This window comes from Bos mutus, chromosome 24, assembly GCF_027580195.1.
Source record: "Bos mutus isolate GX-2022 chromosome 24, NWIPB_WYAK_1.1, whole genome shotgun sequence".
In the NCBI taxonomy this organism is placed as follows: domain Eukaryota; kingdom Metazoa; phylum Chordata; class Mammalia; order Artiodactyla; family Bovidae; genus Bos; species Bos mutus.
Window position 1 is genome coordinate 45,955,335 of NC_091640.1, and position 11,003 is coordinate 45,966,337.

Here is an 11,003-nt window from a genome sequence, read left to right on the forward strand (position 1 = left end):
TGAAGGCAGCCATAGACTATACATAAACAAATGGAAATGGCTGTATTCCAAAAAAACTTAATTTACAAAGACAGATGGCAAGTCACATTTAGCCCACATACAGTAGTTTGCAAACTCCTGTCCTATAACAATAGTTATAAAACAAAAAGAGGGATATCTAATACATCAGTGTGGAGTTAGCATGGAATCATAAAAAATGCTCAGCCCAAAAGCAGAAGGAAATAAAAAGAGACAAATAGAAAACAAGATGGTAGATTTACACACAGCCATATCAATAATGGCATTAAAGGCAAATGATACAAATACTCCAATTAAAAAGCAGAGATTTTCAGCTTGAGTAAAAAAAATCAAGACTCAGTTAAATGCTATTCTTTTAAAAATATTCGTTTATTTACTTACACGGCTGCATCATGTCCTACTTTCAGCATGAAAACCCTTAGTTGCAGCCTGTCGGATCTAGTTCCCTGATCAGGGATTGAACCTGGGCCTCCTGCATTGGGAGCTTGAAGTCTTAGCCACTGGACCACCAGGGAAGTCCCAATGCACTTTAAATATAAAGATACAGATAGATTAAAAGTAAAATCATGGAAAATGTGTACATGTAAATAGCAATTAAAAGTTTACAGTACAGCTTCCCTGGTGATCCAGTGGTTAAGAATCCGCCTTGCAGGGGACACCCGTTCTATTCCTGGTCTGGGAAGATCCCACATGCTGTGGAGCAACTAAGCCAGTGGGGCAACTAAGCTCGTGTGCCACAACTACTGAGTCTGAGCTCTTGAGCCCACAAGCTGTAACTACTGAGCCCACACATTGCAGCTACTGAAGCCCAGTCCTGGAGCCTGTGCCCCGCAACAAGAGAAGCCACCTCATTGAGAAGCCCCCATCACTGCATGGCAAGTAAATGGGGGAAAAAATGGAAACAGTAACAGACTTTATTTTCTTGTACTCCAAAATCACTCCAGATGGTGACTGCAATCATGAAATTAAGACACTTGCTCCTTGGAAGAAAAGCTATTTCACACCTAGACAGTGTATTAAAAAGCAGAGACTTCATTTTGCTGACATAGGTCCAGATAGTCAAAGCTATGGTTTTTCCAGTAGTCAGGTATGGAAATGAGAGTTGGACCATAAAGAAGGCTGAACAGCAAAGAATTGATACTTTCAAATTGTGGTGCTGGAGAAGACTCGAGAATCCCTTGGACTGCAGGGAGATCGAACTAGTCAATCCTAAAGGAAATCAACCCTGAATACTCATTAGAAGGACTGATGCTAAAGTTGAAGCTCCAATACTTTAGCCACCTGATGCGAAGAGTCAACTCATTGGAAAAAACCCTGATGCTGGGAAAGATTGAGGGCAGGAGGAGAAGTGGGTGACAGAGGATGAGATGGTTGGATGGCATCACTAACACAATGGACATGAGTTTGAGCAAGTTCTGGGAGATAGTGAAGGACACGGAAGCCTGGTGTGCTGCAGTCCATGGGGTCACAGAGCTGGACATGACTGAATGACTGAATAACAAACACCACACCCCAACTAGAGAGTAGCCCCTTCCTGCTCAGCACAATTAGACAAAGCCAGTGCGCAGCAACAAAGACCCAGCACAACCAACATAAAAATAAGTAAATAAACAAATTTAAAAAGCACAATTTAAAAGCAAATTTACAGTATTATCAAAATAGATGTTAGAACAGGAAATAAAGATGGACAGTTCATGGTAATAAAAAAGCCAAAATCATCCAAAGATGATTTTGGGGAAAGAACAGTTTTTAACAAGTGTTGCTGGGACAATTAGATGCAAAAAATAAAGTCAGACCCGTAGCTCACATTATATATAAAAAGTAACTCAAAACATTTGATATGAATGAAAACTATAAAATTTTGAAGAAAAGTTAGAGACAAATCATGATCTTGGATTTGACAAAGGATTCTTGGATATGAAACCAACAGCACAAGCAACAAAAGAAAAAAATAGTTAAATTGGACTTCCTGAAAATAAAAAACTTTTGTGTTTCAAAAGATACCACCAAGACGGTGAGTAGACAATCTACAGAATGTGGGGAAATATTTGCAAATCATATGTCGGATAAGGGACTTATATCCAGAATCTATAAAACCTCAGCTCAATAATAAAAGACAAATAACCCCATTAAAAATAGGTAAGGGATTTGAAAAGACTTTTCTCCAGTGTGTGTGTGTGTGTGTGTGTGTGTGTGTGTGTATATATATGTATTTATATGAATACCCAATAAGCACATGCACAGATGCTTGACATCATTGATTATCAGGAAACTAAAACTCAAAACTACAATGAGATACTGTCTCATACCAAGAAGGATAAAAGAGACAGATAATGACAAGTGTTGATGAGGATGTGGAACCCTCATACACTAATGGTAGGCTTGTAATATGGTACAATCATCTTCGAAACAGTTTGGCAGGGTCTCAAATGACTAAATATTGAGTTATCATATGACCCAGCAAATTAAGTCCCAGCTGTATATCCACGAGAAATGAAAACACATGTGAAGGCAGGAACAGAGATGCAGACAGAGAACAAACTTGTGGACATGGCGGGGTTGGGGGGACTGAGTGTAGTACGAGTTGAGAGTGGCATTGACATGTATACACTGCTGCTGCTGCTGCTGCTGCTGAGTCGCTTCAGTCGTGTCTGACTCTATTCGACCCCATGGACTGCAGCCCACCAGGCTCCCCCATCCCTGGGATTCTCCAGGCAAGAACACTGGAGTGGGTTGCCTTTCCTTCTCCAATCCATGAAAGTGAAAGGGGAAAGGGAAGTCGCTCAGTCATGTTCGACACTTCGAGACCCCATGGACTGCAGCCTACCAGGCTCCTCTATCCATGGGATTTTCCAGGCAAGAGTACTGGAGTGGGGTGCCATTGCCTTCTCCGATGTATACACTACCGTATGTAAAACATAGTGGGATGCTGCTGTATAGCAGAGGGAGCTCAGCTCGGTGCTCCATGATAACCGAGAGGGGTGGGATGGGGTTTGAGAGGAAGCTCAAGAGGGAGGGGATATATGTATACATATGGCTGATTCACATTGTTGTACAGGAGAAACTGACACACCACTGTAAAGCAATTATATTAAATCAGATCAGATCAGTCGCTCAGTCGTGTCCGACTCTTTTCGACCCCATGAATCGCAGCACGCCAGGCCTCCCTGTCCATCACCCACTCCCGGAGTTCACTCAGACTCATGTCCATCGAGTCAGTGATGCCATCCAGCCATCTCATCCTCTGTCGTCCCCTTCTCCTCCTGTCCCCAATCCCTCCCAGCATCAGAGTCTTTTCCAATGAGTCAACTCTTCACATGAGGTGGCCAAAGTACTGGAGTTTCAGCTTTAGCATCATTCCTTCCAAAGAAATCCCAGGGCTGATCTCCTTCAGAATGGACTGGTTGGATCTCCTTGCAGTCCAAGGGACTCTCGAGAGTCTTCTCCAGCACCACAGGTCAAAAGCATCAATTCTTCGGCACTCAGCTTTCTTCACAGTCCAACTCTCACATCCATACATGACCACAGGGAAAACAATGGCCTTGACTAGACGAACCTTTGTTGGCAAAGTAATGTCTCTGCTTTTGAATATGCTATCTAGGTTGGTCATAACTTTCCTTCCAAGGAGTAAGTGTCTTTTAATTTCATGGCTGCAGTCACCATCTGCAGTGATTTTGGAGCCCAGAAAAATAAAGTCTGACACTGTTTCTACTGTTTCCCCATCTATTTCCCATGAAGTGGTGGGACCGGATGCCGTGATCTTCATTTTCTGAATGTTGAGCTTTAAGCCAACTTTTCCACTCTCCACTTTCACTTTCATCAAGAGGCTTTTTAGTTCCTCTGTGTCATCTGCATATCTGATGTTATTCATATTTCTCCTGGCAATCTTGATTCCAGCTTGTGTTTCTTCCAGTCCAGCATTTCTCATGATGTACTCTGCATAGAAGTTAAATAAACAGGGTGACAATATACAGCCTTGACGAACTCCTTTTCCTATTTGGAACCAGTCTGTTGTTCCATGTCCAGTTCTAACTGTTGCTTCCTGACCTGCATACAAATTTCTCAAGAGGCAGATCAGGTGGTCTGGTATTACCATCTCTTTCAGAATTTTCCACAGTTTATTGTGATCCACACAGTCAAAGGCTTTGGCATAGTCAATAAAGCATAAATAGATGTTTTTCTGGAACTCTCTTGCTTTTCCCATGATCCAGCGGATGTTGGCAATTTGATCTCTGGTTCCTCTGCCTTTTCTAAAACCAGCTTGAACATCTGGAAGTTCACGGTTCACATATTGCTGAAGCCTGGCTTGAGAATTTTGAGCATTACTTGACTAGCTTGTGAGATGAGTGCAATTGTGCGGTAGTTTGAGCATTCTTTGGCATTGGAATGAAAACTGACCTTTTCCAGTCCTGTGGCCACTGCTGAGTTTTCCAAATTTGCTGGCATATTGAGTGTAGCACTTTCACAGCATCATCTTTCAGGGTTTGGAATAGCTCAACTGGAATTCCATCACCTCCACTAGCTTTGTTCGTAGTGATGCTTTCCAAGGCACTTGACTTCACATTCCAGGATGTCTGGCTCTAGGTCAGTGATCACACCATCGTGATTATCTGAATACATGGATGTTTGTATCTGCATTATTCAAAACAACCCAAATCCCTACCAACAGATGAATGGACAAACAAAACATTCATCTATACAATGGAGTATTCAGTTCAGTTGCTCAGTCGTGTCCGACTCTTTGTGACCCCATGAATCGCAGCATGCCAGGCCTCCTGTCCATCACCATCTCCTGGAGTTCACTCAGACTCACGTCCATCAGTCGGTGATGCCATCCAGCCATCTCATCCTCTGTCGTCCCCTTCTCCTCGTGTCCCCAATCCTCCCAGCATCAGAGTCTTTTCCAATGAGTCAACTCTTCACATGAGGTAGCCATAATACTGGAGTTTCAGCTTTCACATCATTCCTTCCAAAAAACACCCAGGACTCATCTCCTTCAGAATGGACTGGTTGGATCTCCTTGCAGTCCAAGGGACTCTCAAGAGAGTCTTCCAACACCACAGTTCAAAAGCATCAATGGAGTATTGCTGAGTCATAAAAAAAGAAGTAAAGTACCCAGACATGCTACAATATGGATGAATCTTGAAACCATTATGCTCGACTTCTCTGGTGGTCCAATGGTTAAGAATCTACCTGCCAATGCAGGTGACGTGGTTTTAAACCCTGATCTGGGGCAATTCCAGATTCCATGGGACAACTAATCCTGTTGGCACAACTACTGAACTAGAACTCTAGGTAGAGCCAGTGAGCTGCAAGTACTGAGTCCAGGCACTGCAACTACTGAAGATAGCGCACCCAAGAGCCCGTGCTCTGCAACAAGAGAAGCCACTTCAATAAGAAACCCATTCACTCTAACTAGAGAGTAGCCCCAACTCGCCACAGCTAGATAAAGCCTGCATGCAGCAACCAAGACCCAGCGCAGCAAAAATACATACTTAGAAAACAGAAATCTTTATGGTAAGTGAAAGAAGCCAGTCAAAAAGATCATATATTATAGAATTCCATTCATATGAAATATCCAGAAATATATAGAGATATATTCAAGCTGGTTTTAGAAAAGGCAGAGGAACCAGAGATCAAATTGCCAACATCCTCTGGATCATCGAAAATGCAAGAGAGTTTCAGAAAAATATCTATTTCTGCTTTATTGACTATGCCAAAGCCTTTGACTGTGTGGATCACAATAAACTGTGGATTGGAATGAAAGAGATGGGAATACCAGACCACCTGACCTGCCCTTAAGAAACCTGTATGCATGTCAGGAAGCAACAGTTAGAACTGGACATGGAACAACAGACTGGTTCCAAATAGGAAAAGGAGTATGTCAAGGCTGTATATTGTCACCCTGTTTATTTAACTTATATGCAGAATACATCATGAGAAATGCTGGGCTGGATGAAGCACAAGCTGAAATCAAGATTGCGGAGAAATATCAATAACCTCAGATATGCAGATGACACCACTCTTATGGCAGAAAGTGAAGAGGAACTCAAAGCCTCTTGATGAAAGTGAAAGAGGAGAGTGAAAAAAGTTGGCTTAAAGCTCAACATTCAGAAAACAAAGATCATGGCATCCAGTCCCATCAGTTCAGTTCAGTTGCTCAGTTGTGTCCAACTCTTTGCGACTCCATGAATTGTAGCATGCCAGGCTTCCCTGTCCATCACCAACTCCCAGAGTTCACCCACTCATGTCCATCGAGTCAGTGATGCCATCCAGCCATCTCATCCTCTGTCATCCCCTTCTCCTCCTGCCCCCAATCCCTCCCAGCATCAGAGTCTTTTCCAATGAGTCAACTCTTTGCATGAGGTAGCCAAAGTATTGGAGTTTCAGCTTTAGCATCTTCCAAAGAAATCCCAGGGCTGATCTCCTTCAGAATGGACTGGTTGGATCTCCTTGCAGTCCAAGGACTCTCAAGAGTCTTCTCCAACACCACAGGTCAAAAGCATCAATTCTTCGGTGCTCAGCTTTCTTCACAGTCCAACTCTCACATCCATACATGGCCACTGGAAAAACCATAGCCTTGATTAGATGGACCTTTGTTGGCAAAGTAATGTCTCTGCTTTTGAATATGCTATCTAGGTTGGTCATAACTTTCCTTCCAAGGAGTAAGCGTCTTTTAATTTCATGGCTGCAATCACCATCTGCAGTGATTTTGGAGCCCAGAAAAATAAAGTCTGACACTGTTTCCACTGTTTCCCCATCTATTTCCCATGAAGTGATGGGACCAGATAGCATGATCTTCATTTTCTGAATGTTGAGCTTTAAGCCAACTTTTTACTCTCCTCTTTCACTGTCATCAAGAGGCTTTTTAGTTCCTCTTCACTTTCTGCCATAAGGGTGGTGTCATCTGCATATCTGAGGTTATTGATATTTCTCGGCAATCTTGATTCCAGCTTGTGCTTCTTCCAGCCCAGCGTTTCTCATGATGTACTCTGCATATAAGTTAAATAAACAGGGTGACAATATACAGCCTTGATGAACTCCTTTTCCTATTTGGAACCAGTCTGTTGTTCCATGTCCAGTTCTAACTATTTGCTTCTGACCTGCATACAAATTTCTCAAGAGGCAGATCAGGTGGTCTGGTATTCCCATCTCTTTCAAATTTACTGTGCACTTGCTGCACAGAAGTAGGTGGCTGAGTCTCCAGGCTGGGAAGTTGCGATGTGCAATGAGAGCTGTTTGGCACTCTTATTGAGGAAAATTGTGAGTCTTCCATCCTTCATTTCATTCACAACTGAACATTATGGCTATCAAGAATGCAGGGCCTTTACCAGGATATTGCCGGTACCATGGGAAGTAGTCAAATGCACTCTTCTCATAACTACAGTTCAGAATGGAAATCTCTCCTTCCTGGACTGTCAAAGGTTGAGGGCTCTGTTTCACCTGCTCTTGGTCACTTTTAAACAGCTTACCATTTTGTTCTAGCATATATATAGGAATTTAGTGATGGTAACATGGCGCGCCCATTATCTGGGACATAAAGAGACACTGATATCGAGCAGTCTTTTGGACTCCATTAGAGAGGAAGTGGGAGTGATTTGGGATATTAGCATTAGAGTATGTATAGCCCATCATACCTATGAAGCTGGTTTAGAAAGGTTCGATGCGATACTGGATGTGAGGCTAGTGCCAGACATCTGCTGGATCATGGAAAGGGAGGAGGGTTCCAGAAAACATCTATTTATACTTTATTGGCTATATTCAAGCCTTTGACTGTGGATCACAAGCCAATGTGTGGAAAATTAAATAAAATAAAATTTCAGACCACCTTACCTGCCTTTTAAAAACCTGTATGCAGGTTAAAAGCTCAACAGTTAGAACTGGACATGGAACAACAGACTGGTTCCAAATAGGAAATAGAGTACATCAAGGCTGTATATTGTCACCTGCTTATTTAACTTATATACAGAAGTACATCCAAAATCACTGCAGATAGTGACTGCTGTAATCAAAATTAAAAGACACTTCACTCCTTCAGATATGACTAACCTAGACAGCATATTACAGAAAGAAGAAGAGAACTCAACAAAGGTCCTTCTAAGATCAAGGCTATGGTTTTCCAGTGATCATGTATGGATGTGAGAGTTGTACTGTAAAAGCTGGAGTGCAAGGGTGGTCTTTTGAACTGTGGTGTTGAAATGAGCTCTTGAGAGTCTCAAGGTAAGCGTCTTTTAATTTCATGGCTGCAGTCACCATCTGCAGTGATTTTGGGCCCCAAAAAAATAAAGTCTGACACTGTTTCCAGCTTTTATCTATTTCCCATGAAGTGATGGGACCAGACTCCATGATCTTTTTCTGAATGTTGAGCTTTAAACCAACTTTCACTCTCCTCTTTCACTTTCATTCTTTTTTAGTTCCTCTTCACTTTCTGCCATAAAGGGTGGTGTCATCTGCATATCTGAGGTTATTGATATTTCTCCCAGCAATCTTGATTCCAACTTGGCTTCTGACCTGCATACAAATTTCTCAAGAGGCAGATCAGGTGGTCTAGTATTCCCATCTCTTTCAAATTTTCCACAGTTTATTGTGATCCACACAGTCAAAGGCTTTGGCATAGTCAATAAAGCAGAAATAGATGTTTTTCTGGAACTCTCTTGCTTTTCCATGATCCAGTGGATGTTGGCAATTTGATCTCTGGTTCCTCTGCCTTTTCTAAAACCAGCTTGAACATCAGGAAGTTCACGGTTCACATATTGCTGAAGCCTGGCTTGGAGAATTTTGAGCATTACTTTACTAGCATGTGAGATGAGTGCAATTGTGCAGTAGTTTTGAGCATTCTTTGGCATTGCCTTTCTTTGGGATTGGAATACTGGCCTTTTCCAGTCCTGTGGCCACTGCTGAGTTTTCCAAATTTGCTGGCATATTGAGTGCAGCACTTTCACAGCATCATCTTTCAGGATTTGAAATAGCTCAACTGGAATTCCATCACCTCCACTAGCTTTGTTCGTAGTGATGCTTTCTAAGGCCCACTTGACTTCACATTCCAGGATGTCATCATGGTCAACAAAGAGTCAAAATGCAGTACTTGGATGCAATCTCAAAAGCGACAGAATGATCTGTGCCTGAGTCAGCTGACTCAAATTACCTGATGGTGGGGAAAGATTGAAAGCATCTGAAGAAGTTCGGGACAGAAGATGAGATGGTTGGTCAGCATCACATCCTCTGGACAAGGATGGCAAGACTCCAGTATTCTTGGTGATCCATGGATGGAGGCGTGGCGTGCTGTAGCCCATAGGGTTGCAAAGTTGGACACTTATTGAGCAACTGAAGTGAACTGAGCTGATATATAGAGATAGAAATTAAATTGATGGCTGAAGGATGAAGGGTGAGGGTAATAGCTAAAGGGTACAGAGTACCTTTCAAAGTAATTGTTGCAAAAGGTCAATATATAGAAAAGCACTGAATTATATACACTTTAAATAGGCGGGTGTATGGTGTATGAATTATATCTCAATAAAGCTTTTGAAGAAAAGATACACAGATTAGAAAGGAAGAAGTAAAACTATTTTTATTTCCAAATGGAGATAGTCAAATGAGCATCCATGCCAGAAAGATAGGAAAAGAGAAAAATAAACCCCAAAAAGCTATCAGGAACAAATAATGAAGATATGAGCAAAAAGCATGAAACAGAAAATGAGTACAATGGGAAGAAGGACAAAGCCAGAGTGGTTCTTTAAAAAAAAAAAAAAACTAGGAAATTTACCTTGTCGTCTAATTTTTTTAATTTGGCAACATTGTGTGTGGCTCATAGGATTTTAGTTCCCAGAGCAGGATTGCATGTCGTCCATTAAAAGTGCAGAGACTTAACTACTGGACCTCCAGGAAAGTCCTCATCTAAATCTTTAAGTATAGAGATATAGCGTTATTATTAATAGCCTCTGTTTCCAAAATCTAAAGTGAATCCCCTTTGGTTTTTGTTCCAATAAGATTAGTGGTTTAAAACAAAAAGGCAGGTTAGGAAGTCAGAAACCCGAGTCCACAGGGCAAAGCGGACTAGGTCCTGGAGGAGTCAGGGGCCTGGCTCAGGCCGACAGTCTGTCTATTTGTAGATGTGCAAGAGTGATATAAAGTGTGAGCAAGCAAGCATCTAAAGCAGTCCTAATTAAACCTTCTTGCTTTAATTCCATTTCTAGGTCTCTAACTGCATACTTCTTGAAATATCAGATATACCCATACGTGTGGGTGTGTGTCAATGAGAGGGGCCCTCTGGTCTTTCATCTCTGATACTGACTGTGTGTCTGCCTATGAGAACCCCACCCTACATACTTCTGCATTTATCTCCAAAGCACAGAGATTCTTGGATTATCAAAGCAAAATGATCAAATTTAGGAAATTTGACTTTATTAACTAATATGTAGTTCATACTCTAATTTCTGCAGTTGTCTTTATGTGCTTCTTAAAATTGTTTTCAATCCAAGATCATACATTGTATGTAGTTGTGTCTGTCTTAAGAGATATAGCATTATTATTAATATCCTCCTGTTTCAGAATCTAAAGTGAATCCCCTTTGGTTATTTGTTCCAAAGGATTGATGAATTTAAAAAAAAAAACTAGTTAGAAACAATGGCCTTGACTAGACGAACCTTTGTTGGCAAAGTAATGTCTCTGCTTTTGAATATGCTATCTAGGTTGGTCATAACTTTCCTTCCAAGGAGTAAGTGTCTTTTAATTTCATGGCTGCAGTCACCATCTGCAGTGATTTTGGAGCCCAGAAAAATAAAGTCTGACACTGTTTCTACTGTTTCCCCATCTATTTCCCATGAAGTGGTGGGACCGGATGCCGTGATCTTCATTTTCTGAATGTTGAGCTTTAAGCCAACTTTTCCACTCTCCACTTTCACTTTCATCAAGAGGCTTTTTAGTTCCTCTGTGTCATCTGCATATCTGATGTTATTCATATTTCTCCTGGCAATCTTGATTCCAGC